Below are 26394 nucleotides of genomic sequence, written 5' to 3'. Positions count from 1 at the left end.
AGCTCTCTGCTATGGCCTGGGAAAGCAGTAGAAGATGGCCCAAAGCCTTGGGCCCCTGCACTCATGTGGGAGACCTGGAAGAAGCTCCTGGCTCCTGGCTTCTAATCAGTCCAGCTCCAGCTGTTGCAGCCATTTGAGGAGTGAACCAGAGAACAGAAAACTCTCTCTGCCTCTGCCTCTCTGTAACTCTCTGCCTTTCTGAATAAATAAATCTTAAAAAAAGCAAACACCCTAAGTAATCAATATGGAAATAAAGTACCTTCTCGTTAATTTCAGGAGTTAATTTTTCTTCCTGAACAATGCATTTACACCAGAAGACATAGTACATAATAGCACCAAATGAGATATTTACTACAAATCAATGTTGGTAGATATGATTTATAGCTTTGCTTATTTTTTGTAGGACTGCATATGTGAGTGGTGCTGTACATGACCTTTCTCCTTGATGATAATAAAGTCACTTTATAGGCTTTCCAAATCATAATAATATGCAATCACTTTCATTTAATTAATGTATAGCCACAAAATATAGCCATTGGAATCAGGCATATTATAAAGATAATTGCTCAGACTAAAGTATGTGTTGATTTCATCACTCATTCTTTCATGTGACGTTTATTGAAATTCCTGCTAGGCATTAGGGATATAAATATTTCCAATGTTTCAGGTTTTATTAATATATATAATATATATTATATATTATATAATTATATATAATATACTATATTATATAAATATATATAATATATTATATAAATATATATTTATATGTTATATATTATATATAAAGATAGATATTAAATATACAAAGATAGGTATATTATATATATAAAGATAGATGGTTAAAAAGTCTCATAATTAACATGTGCGCAAAGCATTAGGAGACACTGAAGGAGTAACTATCTCTAAATGATGTAATCAGGAAAGGCTTCACAGAGAAAGCCAAGCTTATGCTCAGTGTAAACAGATGAATGATTAGTTTTCCAGAGTGACACAAGGGGATATGTATCTCTGATAGCATAAAGGAACAAGTTAGTAGTTGAGGACACAGACTTGGTCTCATCTACTTTTCTACACAGCACTCAGTTTCATGTACAGAATCTTATAGGAGATCAACAAATGCTTCTTATTAAAGAAAAAGTTGTTTATGGGGACCTATAAATATTTTGCTTAGATAAGAGTAGAAAATTAGTATGAAGGAGCAGTGGGAATGAACTTATAAAGGAAAAAAGGAGATAAATTACAAAATATCATTAATGCCAAGCTAAGGATTTTGACTTTTATATAATAATCAAATGAAAAGTGCAATCAGGCTATTATTTAATGTTGGCTGATTTGAACAGAGCCATAGTGAGAAGAAAAAAATTAGGAGGTTCTAGATGTGGTCCTAGAGAAAGGCAATAAGCCTTGATAAAGAAAAGTAGAATCTGAGATCAGAAATATGAGGAACAAACTGAATGCTGACAAACTTTGAGGCAGTGGGACCAGGTAGGAATCCATTAAAATATTCAATGGAGAAGATGATAAATCACTGAATTAAGACTGTGACTGTGGAGACAAAAGTAAATGAATTTTTAAAATATCTAAAATGTATAATTTTCAGGTCATATTGCCTCAAGGATGGTTGTGTTCAGAAGTGACAAGAGGTCCAGTATGGAATTTACATTCCCAGTGGTTGAATGATGACTTCATTAAAGTAGGAATAGAAGACAAATTTCAGATGGAGCTCTGGAAATAAATTCTCTTTTGGAGATAATAGTTTTGAAATAGCATTGGATAGATTAGACTGGCAGAAAAATTATTTGGAGCTTATAAAAAGGTGAGAATTTTTGAGGAGGATAGACTTTATTTACTTATCCTCTCTGCAAATTTTTTCTCTGCCCTTCTCTATCCAGCTCCTGTTCTAAAAGGCTAAGCTTTATGGCCTCTATCACTGGACTCTGACACACCTTACCTTTAGAGTTAGGCAGTGAAGAAATCAGCAGGAAGTAACAGAGAATGTAGAGAGGTATATTTGTTTATTTACTTTTCTGATTCCTCTCTGTAATGCAATGGCCTAGCTCTATTCGTCTTGAAGCCCATTCACCCCTTTCCATCCTCCATCTCTTCTTTCTTTTCCTCTCCCTTCTCCTCCCCTTCTCTCTCTTCTTCCTCTCTCTCTCTCTCTCTCCCTCTCTCCCTCCCTCACTCTCTCTCCCTCTCTCCCTCCCTCACTCTCTCTCCCCCTCCCTCCCTTCCTCCCTCTCTTATTTTGCTAACTCTGCTCTCCCCTTTTTTCAATCAAATCTAGGAATCATAAGAGTTTAATTTTATTGCTACCAGAGGATACTATATCATCACTTGTTTAGCTCACTTCCAGGGATTCAGAACCTCTGGCATATGAGATGTGTAAGTCCCACACAATCATTTGGTCTGGCTCTGCCAAGGCAACTGCTGACAGTACTCAAATAAATCTATAGCCAGCTAATCTTTAAGTTGATAATTTTGTGTGAATAATGTTACAAATATTCAAATGGCTCTTGGCAGGAAAAAAAAAAGGATCCCCATTCCTACAAGTTTAAGCCTTGCTCACATTTGTGTAAATAATCTCTTTTTAAAGAATTCTCTTTGGGGCCAGCACTGTGGCTCAGCGAGTTAACGCTCTGACCTAAGTGCCAGCATCCCATATGGGGTCTGATTCGAGACCTGGCTGCTCCACTTCCCATCCAGCTCTCTGCAATGGCCTGGGAAAGCAGTAGAAGATGGCCCAAGTCCTTGGGCCCCTACACCCGCATGGGAAACCTGGAAGAAGCTCCTGGCTCCTGGTTTCAGATTGGTACAGTTCCGGATGTTGTGGCCAACTGGGGAGTGAACCATAGGATGGAAGAAACCTCTCTCTCTCTCTCTGCCTCTCTTCTCTCTGTGTAACTCTGACTTTTGAATAAATACATAAATCTTTTAAAAAAATAAAGAATTCTCCTAATTCCCTATTTGTATGTGGTTATTCTGTTGTGCCTCTGTCTGATACAATACGTAATATAGGTTTTGTTGTTGTTACATACATGTATAGTGTAAATCAGAAAATGAACAGTCTGTTAGAAAACCAACCAGCATAGTATAGGAATATAATAACATAACTGGAGATAAATGTCATTAAAGTCACACAAAACTGTAACCAATCAGACAAAGAAGGACTTTTAACAAGAAGTTTTCCAAGGGCTGAAAATCTAAATAACCAAGTTATGAGGGTATTATAAACTTTCTAATGTGAGAAGAAAATTTGAAAGCATTGGGTAATACTAAATTTAAAATGAAAAACAGGGGCCAGCACTGTGATGCAGTGGGTTAAAGCTCTGGCCTGGCCTGCAACACTGGCATCCTATATGGGTGTCGGTTTGAGTCCCGGCAGCTCCACTTCCAATGCAGTTCTCTGCTATGACCTGGGAAAGCAGCAGAAGATGGCCCAAGTGCTTGGGCTCCTGCAACCAAATGGGAGACCCGAAAGAAGCTCCTGGCTCCTGGCTTTGGATTGGCACAGCTTCAGCTGTTGTGGTCAATTGGGGAGTGAACCAGTGGATAGCAGATCTCTCTCTCCTCTCTCCTCCCTCCTCCCCACCTCTTGATCTCTCTATGTAACTCTTTCAAATAAATAAAACACACTTTAAAAAATAAAAATAAAAAATAAATTGGAATTCATAACCTTAACAGTAAGATCTTTTTCTTGTCTGCCACTAGAGTACCCTACGATATTGCTGTTCTCTGTACTAGAAGAACATGTCTGAAATCATCTCAGTGGGAAGCTACTGTCAAAATCTTGGTCTCAAATACAGGTTTTTACTAAAAGGAATGAGACAATTTGCTGATTACATGTCTTGAGTTATGTGAAAACAAACATGGCATCTGGACATCTTTCTATTCCAGAAAGAGAAAGTTTCATATTAAAGTGCCTAAAAGAAGGTAGCTTGTAGTCATTTGAGCATCATAAAAGAAACGTGATCATAAATGGCTGAATAATATGGAATCCATGAAAATATTGAATCTGTAAAATGTTCAAATGTCCAAATACTTAATATAATATGAAGAATATTAAAAAATCACCATAAACAATATTAAAGAATAAAAATAACACAGTAGGTACAAAGATAATCACAACTCTCTTTTGCTAAGTATATGCCTTTTGATAAAGTTTAGGTAACTACTTTTCTTTATATGATCAGGGAAGAGTTCCATATTCAATTTTTATATTTCCCCTCTAAATTTGACTATACTTTCTCATTTGCAAAATTCTACTCCAACCCCACTACAAGCAAATCTGTTACGAAGTCCAACGTTTATATATAGTTATTTTGGTACTTAAAATATACTGTGTGCAAAAATGAAATTAATTTGTATTCACTTATCTCTGTAAGATTAAGTTGTATTCACTTATCTCTGTGTGCATTTTTGGTGTTTGCTTTTTTCTGCATTCTATTTGATTCATTTCATTTCGATGTGTGAATACATGAAATAGTCACATGGTTATAAATCCAAATTATTTTAAAAGTACATCCACAAAAATGGCTGGATTTGCACTCTCAATTTTTAAAATTTAATTAAATATGAGATGGCAGTTTTCAAGATATTGGGTTTTAATTAACAACATTAAACCCTGAGAACAGAAAATGGGCACAGTGAGCCTGATGATGGATCCAGCAAGGTGTCCATAGTGAGTTTTGAGATCATAACACTAGGAAGAATTCAAGTAGAGATCTCCTTGAATTGATGATGAGATGTAACTGAGAGTTCATAGAGAGCAAGAAAGTTGTATTCTCAGAACAGAATTCCATAAGGACAGAGAGAGAACTCTGGAGGTCTACATAGAGTCCCCTCAGGACAAGAACTCCAGAAAAGATTTTCACCACGACACACCGTAATCAAACTCACCACAGTAAAACATGAAGATTCTAAAATGTGCATGAAAGAAACACCAAATTACTTTCACTGGCTCTCCAATTAGAATCATAGCAGACTTCTCATCAGAAACACTACAGGATAGTAGAGAATGGTGAGATACATTCTAAGTTTAAGAGAAAAGAACTGTCAACCCAGAATACCATACTCTGAAAAGCTCTCATTTATGAATGAAGGCGAAATAAAGATCTTCCATAATAAACAGAAATTGAAAGAATTTTTCACCACCCATCCAGCCCTAGAAAAGATGCTTCAGGATGTGTTACACACAGAAACAGAGAAACATGTGTCCCGTCCCACGGGACGTCAACTAGGGCTGAGGACCTAGAAGGAGAGATGAAGGGACAGGAGACACAAAGATGGCAGCAAGACAAGGGTCCTGATCAAGCTGCAATTTTTATTTTTCAACCACACACTTACATATCATAAAGGCAGGGTGTTGGGCGGGGGAAGGAGGGGCATTTAGGAGGGCAGGACATCGGGCGGGGGAAGAGGGGGAGCTTATCTTGTAGCTGCAATGCTTGTGCAAGTAGGGGAAAGGTTACAAGGTCTTAAGGCACAAGGTCACACAAGGTTGCGTTATCAGTACTATCCAGCCTGGGCTGTCTAGCCCTGCCTCAGTAGTTTTCCACTAAGAGGCTACATGCTGCATGGTCCCCGACAAACATGGTCATTACTATAAAACATGCTAGGGGAAGAAAATCTTCCAGTAAAAGATTAAAGGAAATTCAAAGTAAAAAATAGGAATATTTTTGGGAAAATGGCAGGGCAAAGTCATTACTTATCAATAGTCACCTTGAACGTAAATGGCCACAACTCTCCAATTAAAAGACAAAGACTGGCTGAATAGATTATAAAACAAAATGCTTCTATTTCCTGCCTACAAGAAACACATCTCAGTAGCACAGATGCATACAGACTGAAAGTAAAAGGATGCAAAATATATTCCATGCCAACAGAAACCAAAAAAGAGCTGGTTTAGCCACCCTAATATCAGACAAAATAGATTTTAACACAAAAACTGTAAAAAGAGAAAAAGGAGGGCACCATTGCTATACAATATAGTACTGGAAGTTTTAGCCAGAGCCATTAGGCAAGAAAAAGAAATCAAAGGAATACAAATTGGGAAGGAGGAGGTCAAACTATCCTATTTGCAGATGACACGATTCTATATATAAGGGATCCAAAAGACTCTGCCAAGAGAGTACTGGAACTCATAAAAGAGTTTGGTAAAGTAGCAGGATATTAAATCAACAGCCTTTGTATACACAGACAATGCCACAGCTGAGAAAGAACTTCTAAGATCAATCCCATTCACAATAGCAACAAAAAAATCAAATATCTTGGAATAAATGTAACCAAGGATTTCAAAGATCTTTATGATGAGAATTACAAAACATGAAAGAAAGAAATAGAAGATAAAAATATATAGAAATAGCTTCTTTGTTTATCAATTGGAAGAATCAATATCATCTAAATGTCCATTCTTCTAAAACAATTTACAGATTCAATGCAATACCAATCAGATCTAGAAAAAATGATGCTCAAATTCATACTGAAACACAGGAGATCTCGAATAGCTAAAGCAATCTTATACAACAGAAACAAAGCCAGAGGCATCACAATACCAGATTTCAAGGCATACTATAAGGCAGTTATAATCAAAACAGCCTTCTACTGGCAAAAAAAAAAAGATAGATTGGCCAATGCAACAGAATAGAAACACCAGAAATCAATCCAAGCATCTACAACCAATTTATATATTACCTAGGAGTTAAAACCAGTCCCTGGAGCAAGGACACTGTCTTCAACAAATGGTGCTGGGAAAATTGAATTTCCATATGCATGAGTATGAAAGAAGACACCTTCCTTACACCTTACACAAAAATCCACTCAAAATGGATTAAAGATCCAAATATACAACCTAACACCATCAAATTATTAGAGAACATTGAGGAAACCCTGTAAGACATTGGCATAGGCAAAGAGTTCTTAGAAAAGACTGCAGAGGCAAAAGCAATAAAAGCCAAAATTAACAAATTGGATGACATCAAATTGAGAAGTTTCTGTACTGCAAAAGAAACACTCAGGAAAGTGAAGAGGCAACTGACAGAATAGGAAAAATTATTTGTAAACTATGCAACTGATAAAGGATTAATAACCAGAATATATATAAAGAGATCAGTTAAAAGATGGGCAAAGGTTTAAACAGACAGTATTCAGAAGAGGAAATCCAAATGGTTAACAGACCCATGAAAAAATGTTCAGGTTCACTAGACGTCAGGGCAATGCAAATAAAAACCACAATGAGATTTCATGTCACCCCAGTTAGAATGGCTATCATACAGAAATCAACAAACAACAAATGCTGGCAAGGATGTGGGGAATAAGGTACCCTAATCCACTCTTTTTTAAAAATTTATTTGACAGGTAATGTTATACACAGTGAGAGAGAGAGAGACAAAGAGAAAGGTCTTCCTCCTGTTGGTTCACCTCCCAAATGGCCACTATGGCCAGTGCTACATGAATCCGAAGCGAGGAGCCAGGTGCTTCCTCCTGGTCTCCCATGCGGGTGCAGGGGCCCAAGCACTTGGGCTATCTTCCACTGCCCTCCAGGGCCACAGCAGAGAGCCAGACTGGAAGAGGAGCAATCAGGACTAGAACCCGGCGCCCATATGGGATGCCAGCATGGCAGGCGGAGGATTAACCAATCGAGTCAGGGTGCTGGCCCCCCTAATCCACTCTTGTTGAGAACTTAAACTGGTAAAGCCACTATGGAAGACAGTATGGAGATACCTAAAAAATCTGAATATAGACCTACCATATGACCCAGCCATCCTACTCCTGGGAATTTACCTAAGGGAAATGAAATCAGTAAATAAAAGAATTATCTGCACCCCTTTTTTATTGCAGCTTAATTCACAATAGCTAAGACATGGAATCAACCTAAATGCCTGTTAACCGAAGACTAGATAAAGAAATTATGGGATATGCTCACTAGTGAATACTACACAGCAGTAAAAAATGAAATCTGGTCATTTACAACAAAATGGAAGAATCTAGAAAACATCACACTTAGTGAAATAAGCCCATCCCAAAGGGACAAATACCATATGTTCCCCCAATCTGTGACAACTAACCTAGCACCTAAAATAAAATCTGTAGAAGTGAAATGACACTTCAAGAAGGGATGGCTTGAGCTGCCCTTCTCTTGACTGTTGAGGAAGAGTTTCATTTTTTTTGGTTTTTTTTTTTTCTTCATACTATTTGTTGAACTCTTTATTTAACAGAGTTAATCATATGTGTATAAAGTCGATTGATGATGGATCTCAGAAAAACATGAGAGTGGGAATAAGAGAGGGAGAAAGAAGTTTGGAACTGTAAAGCTGTACAGTTCTGCATATATTCCTATGGACCTACTTCTAAGGATACAGTTTAAAAACTTGTCATGGGACCCCAAATCTCATTAAGCTGGGGGGTAAAAATGCCATTTTAAGATGTTAAAGTGATCATATCAAATGTTAAAGTGACTGTATAGATAGGATTAAGTGTTAATGTGATCATATGAATAGGATCAAGTGTCTGGTAATAATAATAATAATAATAATATTATTAGTGGAGAGAATGCTCCAACATGGGAATGACAATCACTTTGAGTAACACTCTGACCTCAGAATGTGGTCTGGCTGAAAATCCCATGAGAGCATTTCAGGCATGGAAAGCCAAGATTCTCCGGCAAAAGCTGTTCTTCATGTAGGATATCTGTGAGTGAAACCCCACTAGAAAGAAGTGGCCATCAAAGAAATATATACTTTTCTCTGAAGGGAGGAGAGAACTTCCCACTTTGCATATGTCCTTGTCTAAATACTGACGGAGTCTGTGGATTCAAAATTCTTCCATAGCCTTGGCAGCTCATGTCAAGTGCCTCCAGTGGTTACTGACATCAGTTAAGAGTGATAACTGTTAAATTAACAACAGGAGTCACTGTGCAATAACTCCTCATGTGGAACCTCTGTCCTCAATGAGTCTTATTATGAGAGTTAACTGCAAAACTAGTTCTCAGTTTTTGTCTGTGTGCAAATTGTTGAATCTTTACTTAGTATAGAGTTGGTCTTATGTGTACAAAGTTAATTGAAAATGAATCTTAATGGAGAATGGGAAAGGGAAGGGGAGAGGGAGGAGGAGGGTGGGTTTGAGTGTGAGTGGGAGGGTGGGTATGCTGGGAAGAATAACTATATTCCTAAAGTTCTGCTTATGAAATCTGTATTCCTTAGAAAATAAATAAATAATTTTTTAAAAGAACATAAAAATTATGCTGCATTGTTCACTTGCTTTGCAACTGGCTGGGTTCTTTTTTTTTTTTTTTTTTTTTGACAGGCAGAGTGGACACTGAGAGAGAGACACGAGAGACAGAGAGAAAGGTCTTCCTTTGCCGTTGCTTCACCCTCCAATGGAGATACCTCAGAAATTTGAATATAGATTTATCAAATGACCCAGCCATCCCAGTTCTGGGAATTTACCCAAGGGAAATGAAATCAGCATATGAAAATTATCTGTATCCCCATGCTTACTGCCGCTCAATTCACAATAGCTAAGACATGGAATCAACCCAAATGTCCATCAACGTAAGACTGGATAAAGAAATTATGGGATATGTATACCATGGAATACTACACAGAAATTTAAAAAAGATGAAATCCTTTTATTTGTAACAAAATGGATGCAACTGGAAAATATACTTCCTGAAATAAGCTAGTCCAAAAAGTACAAATATAATATGTCCTCCCAGATCAGTGGTAACTAATAGAGTACCTAAAAGGTAATCTATAGAATTGAAATGGATACTTTGAGAGTCGATGACTTTGAACAGCCCTTGTCTCAACTGTTTATAAATATTTTTTCATACTATTTGTTGAACTCTTTACTTAGTGTAGGGTTATTTTTATGTGTATAGAGTTAATTGAAAATAGATCTTAGTAAAAAAAATTAAGAATGGAAATAGGAGAGGAAAAAGGAAGAACTATGAGAATATGGGTGGGAGAGCAGTTAGAGGGGGAAGAACCATTATGTTCCTAAATTTGTATTTATGAAATGCATGAAGTTTGTATACCCTAAATAAAAGTTTCTGTGGAAAAATGTTTGAAAAAGCACTGTATTTGCAGCAAAACTGATACAGACGTTTCATCCTTCCTGTCTGCCTGCCTTTTTATTTTATATTGTAGCTCTCACACATAAGGAAGAACAGTGGTATTTGTCTTTCTGTGTCTGGTTAATTTCACTCAACATAATATCCTTCAGTTATAACTGTTTTGCTGCAAATGATAGAATTTCATTCTTTTTATATATTCCTGTGGGGGACACATTTCCTTTATCCCATATGGGCACCAGTATGAGTCCCTGCTGCTTTGCTTCTGATCCAGGCCCTGCTAATGCATCTGGGAAAGTAGCAGGAGATGGGTTAAGTACTTGGGCCCCTGCATCCACATGGGAGATCTGGATGAAGCTCCTGGCTTCAGGATTCTGCCTGGCCCTGCCTTGGCCATTGCAGCCATTTGTGAAGTAAACTAATAGATGGAAGATCTCACTATCTCCCTCTTGCTCTCTCTAATTCTCCCTTTCAAATAAATAAAATAAATCTTTTTCAAAAAAAAGCAATGTATATGCAAACTGTTGAACTCTTTACTTAATTTATACTAAATTGGTCTTCTGTATATAAAGATAATTGAAAATGAAAAAAAAAAAGCAATGTATAAGAATGAAACTGACATTTCAAGATTTAATTATTGTTTTAGCCCTTGTCTGGACTCTTGTAGAAAAGTGGTCTTTCTACTTTTTACCTGTTGAACATGAGGGTTAGTGGTGCATTAAGCCGGTGATCATAAAGTAAATTGAAATTAGTTTATTGTGAAGATAAAAGAAAAAGAAGAAAAGAGGAAGGAAAGACAGGGGACTGAGGAAGGGATGGAGGGAAGTATGGCTATCTTCTTAGAATTGTATCTATGAATTACATGAAATTTGTTCTCTTTATTAATATTTTTAAAATAAAAATTAAAAAATTAAACATAGATCACCCTCATATTATATTAATGAATTATTTGATTTTTTTACTGTTGAGTAATTCTCGGTAGGGTACATCTAACCTATTTTTAGAGATCTATTTACCAGTTGGTAGGCATGGAGTTTTTTTTTTCTAATTCTTGAATTTTATGAATAATGCAGCAGTAAATAAGGCAATCTTAATTCACATCAAGTCTCTTGTGAATACATACATTTGAGTGGGATTGCTGAGTTGCACATTAAATGTACACTTAATTTATAAAGAAATTTATAAAGAAATACCAAACTGTTTTCTGATACTTATTTATCATTTTGCAAACCCACCCTAGTTCCTTCACATCACTGCTAACACTAAGTTTTGTAAGCCTTTCAAATGTTAGCATTATAGGGGTTGTGTAGTGTTATCATATTGTATTTTAATTTCTATTTCCCTGATGCTTAGTGGTATTACCTGTTATGTACCCATTGTCAATTCATATACCTTGACTGAAGCATCTATTAAAAAGATTTTAGTGACTTATAATTAGACTGTTTCTCTTCTTAATCTTTTCTTTATATATTAAAATTGTAAACCTTTCTTGTGGATATATTTATAAATATTTTATCTCAGTCTATTTTTTGTCTTTCCACTATTTTTCAGTGTCTCTAAATAAAAAGAAATATTTAATTTTAATTAAAAATATACTGGATTTGCACTCTAAGACCTCACTAAATTGATTAGTTCCAGTACCATTATTGTAATGCCTTTATGATTTCTAATAAACATGACCATACCATATATATTTTTCAAGTATTTCCATGTAGACAATGGTCTTCTATGAACAATTTTATTCTTCCTTGCCAACCTGTGTGCCACTGAACACTTGCCCCTATTGATCCAGGGTCAGATGCCAAATAAGGAGGAACCACCCCCACCCATATGTCCTTAAATCTGATAAAGTGATTCAAATTAGCTAATCCTAAATCTGCCTGTGGCAAGGGTATCATTGCCTGACTGTTAGACTGTCAGAGCCAGATAATGTAGGAAGATGACATTTTAACAACATAATAGACTCGGCTGCTTAAGAAGGAAATTGATGTGACAAACAAGGGCTCAAACTGGGCCAAGATAGTATTTAAGAAACTGCATTACAGGATTATAGATACATCCTTAACATTTCACAATCCACTTAGAGTTAATGTTGCATGACTGCAAATAAAATGGAGAAACTGAGATCATAAAGGTCAATTTATTACTTTATAATCCTTTATGCTACTGTCAGATTATATATATTTTAAAGTTTTCCTTAAGGTATCATGTGTATTATGAAGGAATTTTAAGGAAGATATTCTTTTTATGTTTTCCATTTTCATTGTTCTTCATTCCTTTCTGAGGGTTCACGTTTCCATCTGGCATCAATTTCTTTCTGCCTGAGTATCTTCTAATCTCTATTATGCAATATCTTCTAATCTCTATTATGCAGTAAAGGACTTGTGGCACCTTTCCCCTCCTCTTGTTCTTCCTCCTTCCCACTCCCTGCCCCACCTCCTCCTTTTTGTCAAGATCCTAGGTGCCAAATGGACCCTTCCTGTCACCTTGCAATGCAAATAGCAAAGTGGATAAGCAGAGCAGAGCATCTTGTGAAACAGATGAGGAAGTTCCCTGAGGCTTCAAAGAGCCCCATTCTCTTCCTTCTACACTCCCACCCCCATGACAAATTCCCTTCTTACAGGATAAAACCTGAGTCCCAAAATGTGCCCAATATGCAGTCTCTTCACAAGAACAAACCGTTGCCAACCTCTTTGCATCCAATAAAGCAACCTATCTCTGTTGAGGTCACTCTCTGTCTCCTTTTTCTGTCTCTCCTTTTCTGAGGGTACAAAAGACCAGAACCCAGAGCTATTCCAGACCTAACATGCAAACCTAATGGCAAAAGTGCATTGTTTTTCTTTTATTTAATATTTTCTTAATTTTCCCTTAATTTTTGAAGGGTATGTCTGTTACCGGTGAATGGTAGGGTTCTTGTCTTCACGCAAGAAAGAATTTAGGCGTGAGACAGAGTAGTGGAAAGTAAAGTAACAAAGTTTATTAGGGAAAGGACATCCGTAAGGATGGATGGGCACCTCTCCAGACAGAACCTGAGAGAGAGTGCCCAGTCGCTCAGACTGGGGAGAGGAGCGATAGTTACATGGTTGAGAGGAGAGATTACACCTGGGCAGGCAGGCGGGCAACTCAGCAGAGAGGCAGAGGGCTGAGTGCCCAGTCTGGTTGAGGTGGGGGGGTGGTTTAAGGAGATGGGTCTTTGTCTTCACACATCTCCTCCTGAAACAAAGGATTTTATGGCTGTAAATATTAAATATTAAGAAGCTCCTGAGTTTTTTCCTGAAGGTATCAGACAGGAGGAGGTCTAGCTGGCACCAGTCCTGGGTTTAGAGGAAAGGTGAGCAAGACCCCCTGGAGAATTAGGACCTGAGAAGGGTATTTGAAATGCAGATACTGGGCTGCATCTGGGAGATTGTGGAAGATTGTTAGGCAAAAGGGACAGGGACCCCCACCTGGCAGGTTGTGGGGTAGAAGGGGACAGAGCAGGATGTGAATTCTAGGCTGCCCCTGAAATGTTATTGGGATGACTTTGAGATACAGATGCATATGCTGGACATAGATGTCTTTTCTTTCGGCCTTTGTCATACACACATAAGCTCATATCTGACTTCCTACCTGACATGTCCACTGGGAAAAAAAACATGATTGAGAGCTTCCTTTTTCATAAATCACTTTAAAGCTGTTCCCGTGTTTGTTTCCTTATTTCCTGATGAGTAGCCAACAACTGTACTGTGGTGCCTTGTCTATAATATGCCAATTTTCTGGTGCTACCTTATTTATTTTGGCTTTCAACTTTATTATTATGAAACGACTAGTCAGGGACTGCTAAATGTTTATTCTGTTTCAAGTTCCTTGAGTATCCAGATTCTTTAAATTTATGTCTTTCATTAAATTTGGAAATGTTACAATGTACTCAAATTCCTTTTTTGCCTTGTTCTGTATGATTTCATGTGATCACAATTGCATGTATTTTAGTCAATTTTTTATTATCCATCAATTAAGCATCTGTTGATTTAAACATTATTTATAATAGAAATTTTAGGTTCAAAAACTTGTGTAAAAAGTACAGAGTTCTCATATACACCCTGTTCCATGCTCCTTGCACATATACACACAGAACCAGGTACTTTATTGCAGTTTCCACGGGAAAAGTAAGGCAAAGTAGGATAAACAGGTTAGGAGTAGCCAGTGGATTCTAAGATATAGATTCCAAAATATAGAGATGTACCCTATAAACCTAGTTTCATAGTACCTACCCTATAATCCTAGTTTCATGGTACCTGGCCCTAGGGGGATTAAAACAGAGGAATATTGCCTCTGTGGATATACAGGCCAGATAAAGAAAATAAGGCTCTAGATTTGTAAATTTGCATACTCAGGGCACATTCTACGTTAAGCCCTTTGTTAGGTCTAATAATTAGCTAGTACAGGAAGGGGAAATCTCTCCCCAGCCAGAAGGGATTTTAAGGTGTCAAAACATCACAACATATAGCAAATAAACAAGTAAACAATACAATACACTCATTACTAACATCCTGCACCAGAACAGTGTAATTGTTACACTCAATGACCCGCACATTGATACATCATTATCACCCAGAATCCACATTGTGCATTAGGGATAATTCTCTGTATTGGATATTCTATAGGTTTAAATAAATATATGCATTCATAATTCTAGGAAAATGAAGAGTATTTCTTCTGCATTAAAATTCCTCTCTGCTTTGTATATTCATTTTGTTTCCCTTCCAACCTCTGCAAATCATTGGTCTGATTCTGTCTTCATAGTTCTTCCTGTTTAAAAATGTAATATACTTGGAATCATAAAGTATGCAACCTTTTCATATTGGAATTTTACTTTTTAATATTCATCTATGTTTTCTCCATATTTTTCATATCTTAATAGCTGATTTATTTTTCACTCTGGATAATATTCTGCTGTCTGGGTTCACCATGGATTACTTCTCCATTCATCTACAGAAGAGCATCTTAAGTGTTTCTAAATTTTTGCAATCATGAATAGAGCTGCTATAAGCATCTGTGTGCAGGTTATTGTGTGAAACGTAAGTTTTTAAATGCTTCCAATAAATATCAATAAGTGTGGTTGGTGGACTATACGGTAAAACCATTTAGTTTTGTAATGAACTGTCAAAGTGTCTTCCAAAGTAGCTGAACAATTTTGTAATCCCACTAGCGATGAGTGGGAGTTCCTGTTACTTCACATCCTCACCACCATTTGGTATTGTCAATGATTTTGATTTTTAGCCACTCTAATAGGATGGTATCCTGCAGTTATTTTAATTTACAATTCCCTGATAGCACATGGTGTGGAGCATTTTTTCATAAGCTCATTTTCCATCTGTATATCTTCTATGGTGAGGTATGTACTAAGGTCTTTGGCCCACTGATTAATCATTGTTTGTTTTCTTATTTTTGATTTTAAGGAGTTCTTTATATATTTAGGATAACAGTACTTTATCAGATATGTATTTTGAAAATATTTTCTCCCAGTATGTGTCTTATCTTTTCATTCTCTTGACAGTGTCTTTCAGAGGGAAGTTCTTACTTTTTATGAAATCTGGTTTTTCAATAGTTTCTTTCACAGATTGTGTCCTCAGTGTTGTATCTAAAAGACACTGACATACCCAATGTCAACTCGATTTTCTGCTGTCATGTTTTGTGGTTTTTTTTTTTTTTTTTTTTGGCAAATGCATGTCCAATTGTTCCAGTGTGATTTATTGAAAGGCTATCTTTTCTTTTTGCTCCTCTGCTTAAGATCAGTTGACTATATTTATGTGGGTGTGTTTCCAAGATTTCTACTCTGCTCCATTAATTTGATTGTCCTTTCTTTCATCAATGTCACATAATTTTTTTATTGTATCTTTATATTATGTCTTAAAGTTAGACAAAGTCAATTGGATTTTGTTCTCCATTAATAGTTGGTTGGGGGGCTGGCACTGTGCCTCAGCGTGTTAAAGCTTCGAACTGCAGCACTGGCATCCCATATGGACACTGGTTCGAGTCCTGGCTGCTACACTTCCAATCCAGCTCTCTGCTTGGCCTGGGAAAGCATGAGAAGATGGCCCAAGTCCTTGGGCTCCTTCATCCTCATGGGAGACCCAGAAGCAGCTCCTGGCTCCTGGCTTCTGATCAGCTCAGCTCTGGCCATTGTGGTCATTTGGAGAGTAAACCAGAGGATGGAAGACCTCTCTCTCTCTCTCTCTGGCTCTGGCTCTGGCTTTGGCTCTGGCCCTAACTCTCTCTGTAACTCTTTCAAATAAATAAAATAAATCATTAAAAATTAGTTTGTTGGGTCTTTTGGGTTCATTATAAAAAAAACACTCTCCACCTCTGTTCTTCAGATTCTATCATTTCTTGATCTTCAAGTTCACTGATTCTTTCATTTGTCACCTCCATTTTTGTTAAATGTGCTATTAAACTCTTTTTGTTTTTGCTTTTTCCAATTCTGTTTGGTTCTTTTTAAATTTCTGTTCATCTACTAGGGTTTTATACCCATCCATTATTTATGAGTATATATGTTTACAATGTCAAGGATAATTAGTTTCTTCAAAATCCTTGTTTACTGATTTTATATTTGGAAGATCTTAGGATCTGTACTAATTGAAAATTTTTTTCTTGAAAAGGACTTATGCATTTCCAGTTATTTTTGTCTTATATTATTTTTACTATCCAAGATATTATAAGTGTTAAGCTCCAGAGATCCTGTATTCTGTAATCTGATGAGTGTTCTTTCTTTTATTCAGGCAATTAAGTTGATTGAGTTAAAACTGAAAATTCTTTTTTCTTGCATAGAAAGTGAGATCATTTATCCCTTCTTAATTGAGCTTTTCATGTACACTCCACACATGTGGTTTCAGCATGTGTCAATGATATTCAGAGATAGATTTTATAACATCTGCTCTTTGCCTTCTTGGTTACCTTTTCACTCCTCGCAATGTTCATGATCACTTCAGACTTAATCTTCATATTCCTAAAACCTGCAGTTTTTCCTAGGAAACACCAACAACATTAATTCTTACGCTAAAATCAGTAAAAATAGAGCACTCAGACTGTACATCTGCCTTCCTCAGTGCATGAACCCTCCTACTGAATTTTCATTTTGTTTGTCCATTACCCTGTCACTTTGATTTATGTCCAGTGTTTATAATTGTAATTTATGTGAGAATGTTCTTAATAAGCACTTGGTCATTTTTCTTCCTTTTTCCCACTTTATAGTTATTGGAATCTTTTCTCCCTTGGGCATGCAGCAAAATAATATTCATTTTTAATTTTTTGTTCAATTCCATTCCTGAGTTGTATTAGCTCTCATTTCATTTGTATTCTAATTTTTTGAATTTCTGAGGAGAGATTTGATTTCAGATATTCAAATAATTTTTTATGACGATTGAATTCATTTTAGTGTATTCATTATAGTTTTTCACTACTTCATGCTTGGATTTATTTTTGTTTCTGGAGAATTTTTAACAAGCAAAATATTTGACTTTCATTTTGTTTGGACTTTTCATTATAGTTTTATATAAACATTCTGGTACTTCTTTGTTAATTTTCTTACTTCTTTTAGACCAGAACATTTGCTAAATGCAAGATGTTTTGGTTCCTTACTTGTGTGTATTTTTTAAAGCAATGGTATAGTTTTTGCAAGTGGAAGGGTTTGATTTTGTGATTCACTTCTTTCTGTAGGACTTTATATTAATCACCCTTTTGTTATTTCAATTTAATACTTAAGATAAGCTACTTATGAAGGAAAAGAGGCTTATATGGGTTTTTGAGGCTCACAGTTCAAGATAAGGAAGCTTCCATTGTTCAGACACCTGGTGAGGCAAAGTATAGAAACACCAGAGGATGTGAAGACAGACCGAACACTTGGTGAGCCAGGAAGCAGACAGAGAACAGCTGTACCTAATTCAGGCTTTTATAACCAACCCTCTTATAAGAACTACCATTTAATTTTACACTCCCAAATACCTAAGTAAGCACTTCCCATTAGATCTGCCTCCTAAACCTCATAACTGATTTAAATTTTCACTCTCAATATCATTAACTTACCACTTTGGTCTTTACAGCATTAATACATGTGTCTTTTTGGGACATTGAACATCCAATCCATAGCAGATGCTTACTTTCCCCTCTTTGTTTCATGCTCTATTCTTTCTTTCATCTCTGAGAGATGTATCCCTCTTTTGAGTTCCATCTCTTTCTTGTAGAATTAGTGTCTTCCCAATATCCCCATTTCTGGCTCTGCATACTTCCATGCCCACTTCTTGCTCACAATTATCCAGTTCTCTGACCCATCATTTTCCAGACTTTTCTAATAATTTTCTCTCTCAGAGAAGCTCTCTCTTTTGGAGTGAGATGTTTCTGCTCTGCCTTTCTTGGTTTCCTACTCCTTTCTCCTGATTTCCACATATTGTCTCTGATTCTCTGCCTTGGACCCTGGGCATGCTTGTTCTGGTTTCGAATGTACAGTTCACACTTACATATACTTTGCAATTTGCACTAATCTCAAGCTGTAGACCTGACAAATGGAGAGTTTAGTTTGTTCTTGCTATTTACCCATACAGTTTTCTGATGGTGTATGTAAAGATTTAGGTGTTGTTAGCTGAATTCATCCTGTGGGAACCCAGAAGTTCTCAAACTTCTGTTACTAATGTGAAGAGACAGTTCTGTATCTAAAAATCTATGCCTATTTTAGTATTTTTCACATTGTTAAATTGTATGTCACATTATTTTATTACGGTGATACATCTACATTTTACTGTTTTCCTCTAAATAAAAAATGTTAACACTGCTCAAATTCAACTCTTACTGCAATGAACTTAACGAAATGGAAAAAAAATTAAGTACTAATTGTAGTGACTGTCATATCGAGATAGAAGAGAATAATATTGCTAAACATTATGTTTATTGTGGACTTCATTTTATAGGACAATTAAAATGTAAATTTCTATAGCAAAACCATTTTTGTAATCTCTACCATTATGTTTCACTATAAATCTCTTTAAGTTTTAATTATCTGGAACTTACATATTGAGAAGGAAATAATCTATTTTTTGTGAGTGCTAGTGCTTTTATGCAGCCATCTGTGCTATGTAAGTCATAAGACCTGGAAAGGGCCTCTGAGCTCTTCTGAAAAGATTTCATCACTAAGCTCATGTTCCTTTTTAACTGCCTTTACCATCAGCTTGTTCACTTCAGAACATTTACACATTTTTTGCTTAACATATGATAATTTATTCAGTATTTGTCTGCTGAGCTTCTCCTGAAGTTTCCAACTTAGGAAACAGCATAACCCAATTAAGAACCTGAATAACAGGAGACATTCTTAACTAACTCTGTTGAAATCATTTTAAAGGTTCCCTTAATATAATGATTGTGACCAACCTGAAATTTATATTTGATCTGCTTTTTACAACAAAATGAGCTCAATTAGTATTGTATGCCTTCTCCTCTGGGGCCATGTTTTAAGTCCCATCTTGAAAATCCTATCTGAGTTGTCAATGCACAAAAGAAGACAAGCAGTGTAGTAGCATTCCAAAAATGGATGCAATGTTTGCAGAAATCACTAGAATCTATTTTCCTATTAGATTTTAAGGTGAAAAAAGGGTTCTTCTATTTATTTATCAAGTGCTTATTGTTGATCTAATAAAGTAGTAAGCATTATGTTAGGCTCTACAAATACAGAAATAAAAGACATAGTCGTACTATCAAGTGCCTCATTGTCTAGTGAGCAAGAGAGACAAGTAAATCCACAGATGATACTATGGCAGTGATCTCAAGAGAGGAATATATGGTATCGGAGTACAGAGAAAAGGAACCTAACCCAGTCTGTGGGATTATCACAGGGCTTGTTAAGACGAATACCTCCTCTGCTGGGATTCCTCTATGAACATGATTTCTTTCTTGACTAAATGAGATGGTTCTGGAACCAGACCTCCTGTTCAGCACATACTATGAGATTATTAATTTCATTCTGGCAATATTCTTCATTCACGTGGAGAGCATTTAAGACATGATTTGGAAGTAAACTGGAGACGATGTATCTTTACCAAGAGTTTTCTTGTTTTGTCTATGCTCCGCCTTGAGGGAGAGAAGGAGAGCTTCTGCTTTTCCTAAGTCTGAACTTACACAAGTAAGAGAGAGGCTTCAGGGGTACCACAGGGAGAGTTTGAAAAATGTTTATGAAATTTGTGAAACATAGTACTGACACCTGCCTGAGAAAACCAAGGGTGGGAAGTTCACTAGTACTATTGGCATAAGGAGGTAAAACAAAGTGCTGGTGACAGCAGGCTGAATTGCCATTGAAAGTGGGGCGGGCCAGCGCCACGGCTCACTAGGCTAATCCTCCACCTTGCGGAACTGGCACACCAGGTTCTAGTCCCAGTCGGGGAGCCGGATTCTGTCCCGGTTGCCCCTCTTCCAGGCCAGCTCTCTGCTGTGGCCCAGGAGTGCAGTGGAGGATGGCCCAAGTACTTGGGCGCTGCACCCCATGGGAGACCAGGAGAAGCACCTGGCTCCTGCCATCGGATCAGCGCGGTGCGCCGGTCGCAGCACACAGGCCGCGGCGGCCATTGGAGGGTGAACCAATGGCAAAAGGAAGACCTTTCTCTCTGTCTCTCTCTCTCACTGTCCACTCTGCCTGTCCAAAAAAAAAAAAAAAAAGTGGGGCAAGGAGGGGGCCAGCATTGTGGTGTAGTGGATAAAGCTGAAGGCATCCCATATGGGTGTTGATTCGAGTCATAGCTGCTCCACTTCCGATCCAGCTCCCTGCTAATGTGCCTGGGAAAAGCAGCAGAAGATGACCCAAGTGCTTGTGCCACTGCTGCCAACATGGGAGACCTGGAACGAGGTCCTGGGTGCTGGCTTTGGACCAGCCCAGCTCCTGTCTGTTGCATCCATTTGGGGAATGAACCAGTGGATGGAAGATCACTCTCTAACACTGCCTTTTAAATAAATAAATAAATCTTAAAAAAATGAAAGTGGGGCAAGGGCCATTTTCAAGAAGTAGATGTGGCCCTCTTTAGAGAAAACAACTCTGGGGGTTCTTCAAAATAGACCTTGATGGAGTGGTCTGGCTCCAATACTGCAGTGAAACCCAAAACTCATGCAAAAAAAGGGAAGAGTTTATGAAACCAGTTAAAGAAGAGGCATTTTCTCATTAAAAAATCTACATTGGGAGTAGTAGAGCATGGAAATTCCAAAAAGAACCCCATGAGTAAAGAACCAACAATATTAATCTCTATAGCCACAGGACAACAATGTCAGTTTGCCATTTTTCTGCATCTTATGCTTCTCTCCTCACTAAAACTTTAAAGAGGCCAGAAACTCAGAATGGAGAGTTGGGAAGAGACAGATACAAAAATAAAGAAGCAATTGTCTACGCCCTCCTCCCTAACCCCAGGCTTTTTATTTGGATCAAGCCCCATCTGGGAGAAGGGAAAATCTTTAATTTAAACTAGAACTTAAGAATGTTTTCTTTTATATTGGAATGAACTGAAGTAATGTAACCATTATTTGAGATTAGATTCTTTAATGTTAAAAAATAAGTATTTGCTTATAATCTAAGAAGAAAATGAAAGTTCTGAGATATGTGAGAGTTTCTATGCAGGAATAAAAAAAAGAAATAAAAATCCCAGTGTTAACGAAACATGATTTGAACTGTTTGTTCTTCAAAATAAATACTTGAGAAATAATAATAATTGGTGCAGGAAATAAGATTCACTCAAGAAGCTGGTAACTTGAGGAGCTAGTAAACTTTCCTGTGGCAAAGACCAGTTAAATTCCCAAATTAGTAGGAGAGCTTTGGAAGGGAATGGAAAGGGAAGTTGAAGGGAGGATCAGGAACAGTGATAGTTCTACATTTTACTTGTTGAAAATTATGGGTAGCAGTGAATTAAACCTATAATTATAAAGTAAATTGAAAGTATGCTATTGCAAAAATTAAAGGAAAAAAGAAAGAAAGAAGGGCGTATTGAGGGAGGGAGAGACTTATGGTTATCTTCTAGGATTGTATCTTTGAAATCCATGAAATTTGTTCCCTTTATAAAAAATAATAAAATAAAAATAAAAATAAATTTTAAAAAAACCTTCCCAACTGAAAAAATGGTGGGTAGGAACAAAAGACCAGCTTGATAAGAGGCTGGTTGGTGTGGTCCACGTTCTTTATCCTGAGGTTACCCACCTTTTGAATAAATCTAATTTTCTGCATCAGATCTTGTCTCTGCAGGACTAGCTTTCAAATGGCAAGCAGCCACAATCTTGTTTTCCGTAACACCAGGGCAGGTTTTAAGGGAGGGGCAATGGATCAAAATCATAAAGTTGGCTTCTGCTTACAACCTACTGATTGAGTCCTGGTCCATTTAATAAATTAGTTGAGAAAATATCAGAACACATGATCTGACAAACTGTTGCTATGCATTTATTCTGTGGTTGTATTTTAATTTGTGAATTATTTTTATGAAAAACTGAAGTAAAATTTAATGAATGCATTAATTTAATGTATTTTATTAGAAAGGCATTTATCCTTAAATTCATTTTATTATTCATAGTAATACATACTTCTTAAAAAAATTGGACTCACATAGCTAGAAGTGAGGCTCTTGAAGACTCTAAACATAAAGTAAGGATAAGGAGATGAAAATGTTACTCTGCTTTGATCTGGATACATTATATATATGCATTGAAATGTCACATTATACCCCAAAAATACATACAATTATCTCTTGTTGAGTGTTTTTAAAATGTTAAAGGAGATGGAAATGTTAGGTACTCTGATTTATCATTACATAGTCTATATAGGTATTGATCACAATATATCCACAAAAATGGACAATTAAAATAAAATAAAATTTAAAAACTTAAATGGGATTAACCAGAAGGCAGCATAAAAAATTTGTTACACAAAATGGAGTCATTTCTGCCACATCCTTCTAAAATAGCCTCAAGAAGTCATGGTAAGGAAAAGAAAAATACACAGGTCACAGACAAGTGCTTTAGGAATTGTCTCAGAGAACTGATTCACCAAAACAGCCAGAACTATTTTTTAAACTATTTTCACTTAATAATAGATAACACAATTGCAAACTATGACTTTAAGATCATCTTTAGGTAGTAACTGCTGCTGCTTGCCCATCAGGGGCTGCCAGCTCTCACAAGCACCAAAAATGCCAATGAAAAAATTTCACTGGTTCTGAAGGCTCTTGCACAGATCTCTCTGTCCTAATAAAATCCCAATTTTCCTTTGCTCTCCAGACATATCAGAGCCTCCCCGCACACCTGTGCATGCATGTCCCAGATTGCAATCCTATTTTTTGTTTATTACCAACTAAATTTCTCTTGCCAGAGATTTTTCCCTACATTTTTTACTTTCACAGTAGAAAGGAAAAATATATCCATGGTCCAACTCCTGTTAATAGTGTAACATATTACTTATCTGCTATTTTAGGTATATTTTCTTTACTTGTTTCCAACATACTTGTAAATATACCAGATTTTTTCAAAAGAGTTTGTTCTCTCTTTTTCCACCTAATTTTAAAATAAAAAGCATTTTAGAGGGTTTACCTTCACATTTTTCTTTTACTTATTTATTATTGAGCCTTATGTTTGATGTATTAACATACACATATCCTAATAACGCAGTTCATGTAGCCATCAATCAAAAGAAGATAAAGAACATTCCCATTACCTTGAACGTTCCCTTGGGTCCCTTTAAAATTAAAACTCTTCACTCATGGGCAACCATTGTTCTTAATTTTCCTCCAATATCAATTAGTTTTGCTCACATGAAACTTCATATAAATGGAATCATACAGTTTATGAACCATTGTGTCTGGTTTTTATATTCAATATATTTTGGAGATTAATCCATGCTCTCTGCATCAGTAGCTAATTCCTTTTTATTGCTGAATAGTATTTTGGCTATTACAAACAAGACGGTTTTAACATCATTGTAGAAATGTTTTTATGTATCTATTTGTTTTCCTTTCTTTCAGAGAAGAATTGCTAAATTTAGAAATTATTTTTTTCAAAGTGCCCTGTTCTTTTTTTATTTTTTTTTTTTTGTTGAAAGAACATGTTTTTAATTTACATTATAGTGAAAGGTTTACTGCTCCACTAAATAGTTCAACAAATATAAAGACCATAGTTCAGCAGGAATATAGACAAGAACTATAAATAATAAAATAAAAAGATGTCCATTTCATTCATGTAGAGTAAATTTTAAAATATTCACAGATCATTAAAACTATTGTAGTATATCATTCTTAATATGTTTTGCACAAAGATTCAAAATAAAATTTGACGAAAGACTATATTTGCAGCAAAATTGATATACATGTGCATTCTTTCTATTTTTTCTGAGATACCATATTTTTAATTTATATTATAGTCAAAGGCTTAATGTTCCACTAAATAAAGAGTTCAACTAGTCAAAAGTAAAAAGACCATGGTTCAGCAGTAACATAAGCAAGAACTGTTCTTAATACTAATAGGAAGGCTCCAGAGTTCCACTTACTTCACATATTAAGAGCTGCTTTCCTGTACTTTTTACTTTTCATTTCAAAATAATTATAAGCTCACAGGAAGCAGCAAGAAGTCTAGTATCTCAAGGGCTATGAACTTTTCACTTCCCTAAGTGGCAAAATCTTACATAACTGTAGTATATTAATAAAACTGGAGTTGACAGTGCTGTGATATTATATAGACCACGGCTCTTCCTCTATTTTCACCAATTTTTTCAAGTGTTATATTTATTTGAGAAAGAGAATTGCAGAGATACACACTGAAAAGGAGAAAGAGAAAGAGCGAGTACTTCCATGCTCTGACTCACTCCACAAATGTCCACAATGGCCAGGGCAGGACCAATCCAAAGCCAGTAGCCAGAAATTCAATCTAGGTTTCCCACGTTGGCTGCATGGACTCTCTCTCCCATGCCTCTCTGAGTCTATTTTATTGGAGTGTGACAATGACTCATTTTGTATAACAATTTTTCACACTGTCATTCTGTTAATCCTATCAACTTCAGTGTGGGATTTGGGCTTCCAAACTGGAGTCAGTTAGGACTGTTAGGCTAAATGAATGACCAACCCTCACCAGTTTTTACACATATTCATTTGAACATGTCAAAGTATATGCACATTTTTTGTGTAGTTCTACACAACTATATCATAACAAAGAAGTGGTTGGGGGCCGGCGCCGTGGCTCACTAGGCTAATCCTCCGCCTTGCGGTGCCGGCACACCAGGTTCTAGTCCCAGTCGGGGCGCCGGATTCTGTCCCGGTTGTCCCTCTTCCAGGTCAGCTCTCTGCTGTGGCCAGGGAGTGCAGTGGAGGATGGCCCAAGTGCTTGGGCCCTGTACCCCATGGGAGACCAGGAGAAGTACCTGGCTCCTGCCATCGGATCAGCGCGGTGCGCCGGCCGCAGCGGCCATTGGAGGGTGAACCAATGGCAAAAGGAAGACCTTTCTCTCTGTCTCTCTCTCACTGTCCACTCTGCCTGTCAAAAAAATAAAAATAAAAAAGAAGTGGTTGGGGTTTTATTAAATCAAAGAAATCTATGCATGAACCTTCAGAATCAATTAAGGTGCTTCATCCTCATTTTTGGCGCTTGTGGGAGCTGGTAAGCTATGACTGGCTATCACCTGCTGCTTCCTAGGGTGCAAAATAACAGGAAGCTAGAATCACAAGAGCAAGGCATTGAACCCAGGGACTCTGATGTGGGACTTGGGATTCCTAACTGGTGTCATCGCTGCTTTGATAAATGCCCATCAAAATTCATTTTTAAATACATTCACTGGAACATGTCATTGTGTATACATTTATATATTTATTTCTATGCAACTATATAGTATGTACAACTACCACCACAATCAAGAAGGAACTTTATATTAACTACAACATATCAGAGAAAACATATTTGTCAAAAATTGTATAAGAATGAAATTAACATCTTAAGATTCGATTATTGGGGCCGGCAATGTGGCATAGTGGGTAAAGCTGCTGCCTGCAGCAGCTTTCCATATGGGCTCCAGTTCAAGTCCTGGCTGCTCCACTTCTGATGGAGCTCTCTGCTATGGCCTGAGAAAGCAGTAGAAGATGGCCCAAGTGCTTGGGCCCCTGCACCACCCTGGCTCCTGGCTTCAGATTAGCACAACTCCAGCCGTTACAACCAATCAAGAGAGTGAACCAGAGGATGGAAGACCTCTCTCTCTCTCTCTCTCTCTCTCTCTCTCTCTGCTTCTCCTTCTCTCTGTGTGTAACTCTTTCCAATAAAATCAATAAATCTTTTTTAAAAGATTTGATTATTGTTTA

The 26394-nt window shown here is 36.8% G+C and overlaps 1 pseudogene; it reads right to left on the bottom strand.

Annotated features, from left to right (window-relative positions):
- Positions 1-26394, bottom strand: part of LOC127484811 (phosphatidylinositol N-acetylglucosaminyltransferase subunit C-like) — a 155261-nt pseudogene that overhangs the window by 45564 nt on the left and 83303 nt on the right.

This window comes from Oryctolagus cuniculus, chromosome X (assembly GCF_051225735.1).
Source record: "Oryctolagus cuniculus isolate XC-2025 breed Fujian yellow rabbit chromosome X, ASM5122573v1, whole genome shotgun sequence".
NCBI lineage: Eukaryota > Metazoa > Chordata > Mammalia > Lagomorpha > Leporidae > Oryctolagus > Oryctolagus cuniculus.
The sequence above is the reverse complement of the archived record's forward strand: the minus strand, read 5'-3'. Positions and strand labels throughout refer to the sequence as shown.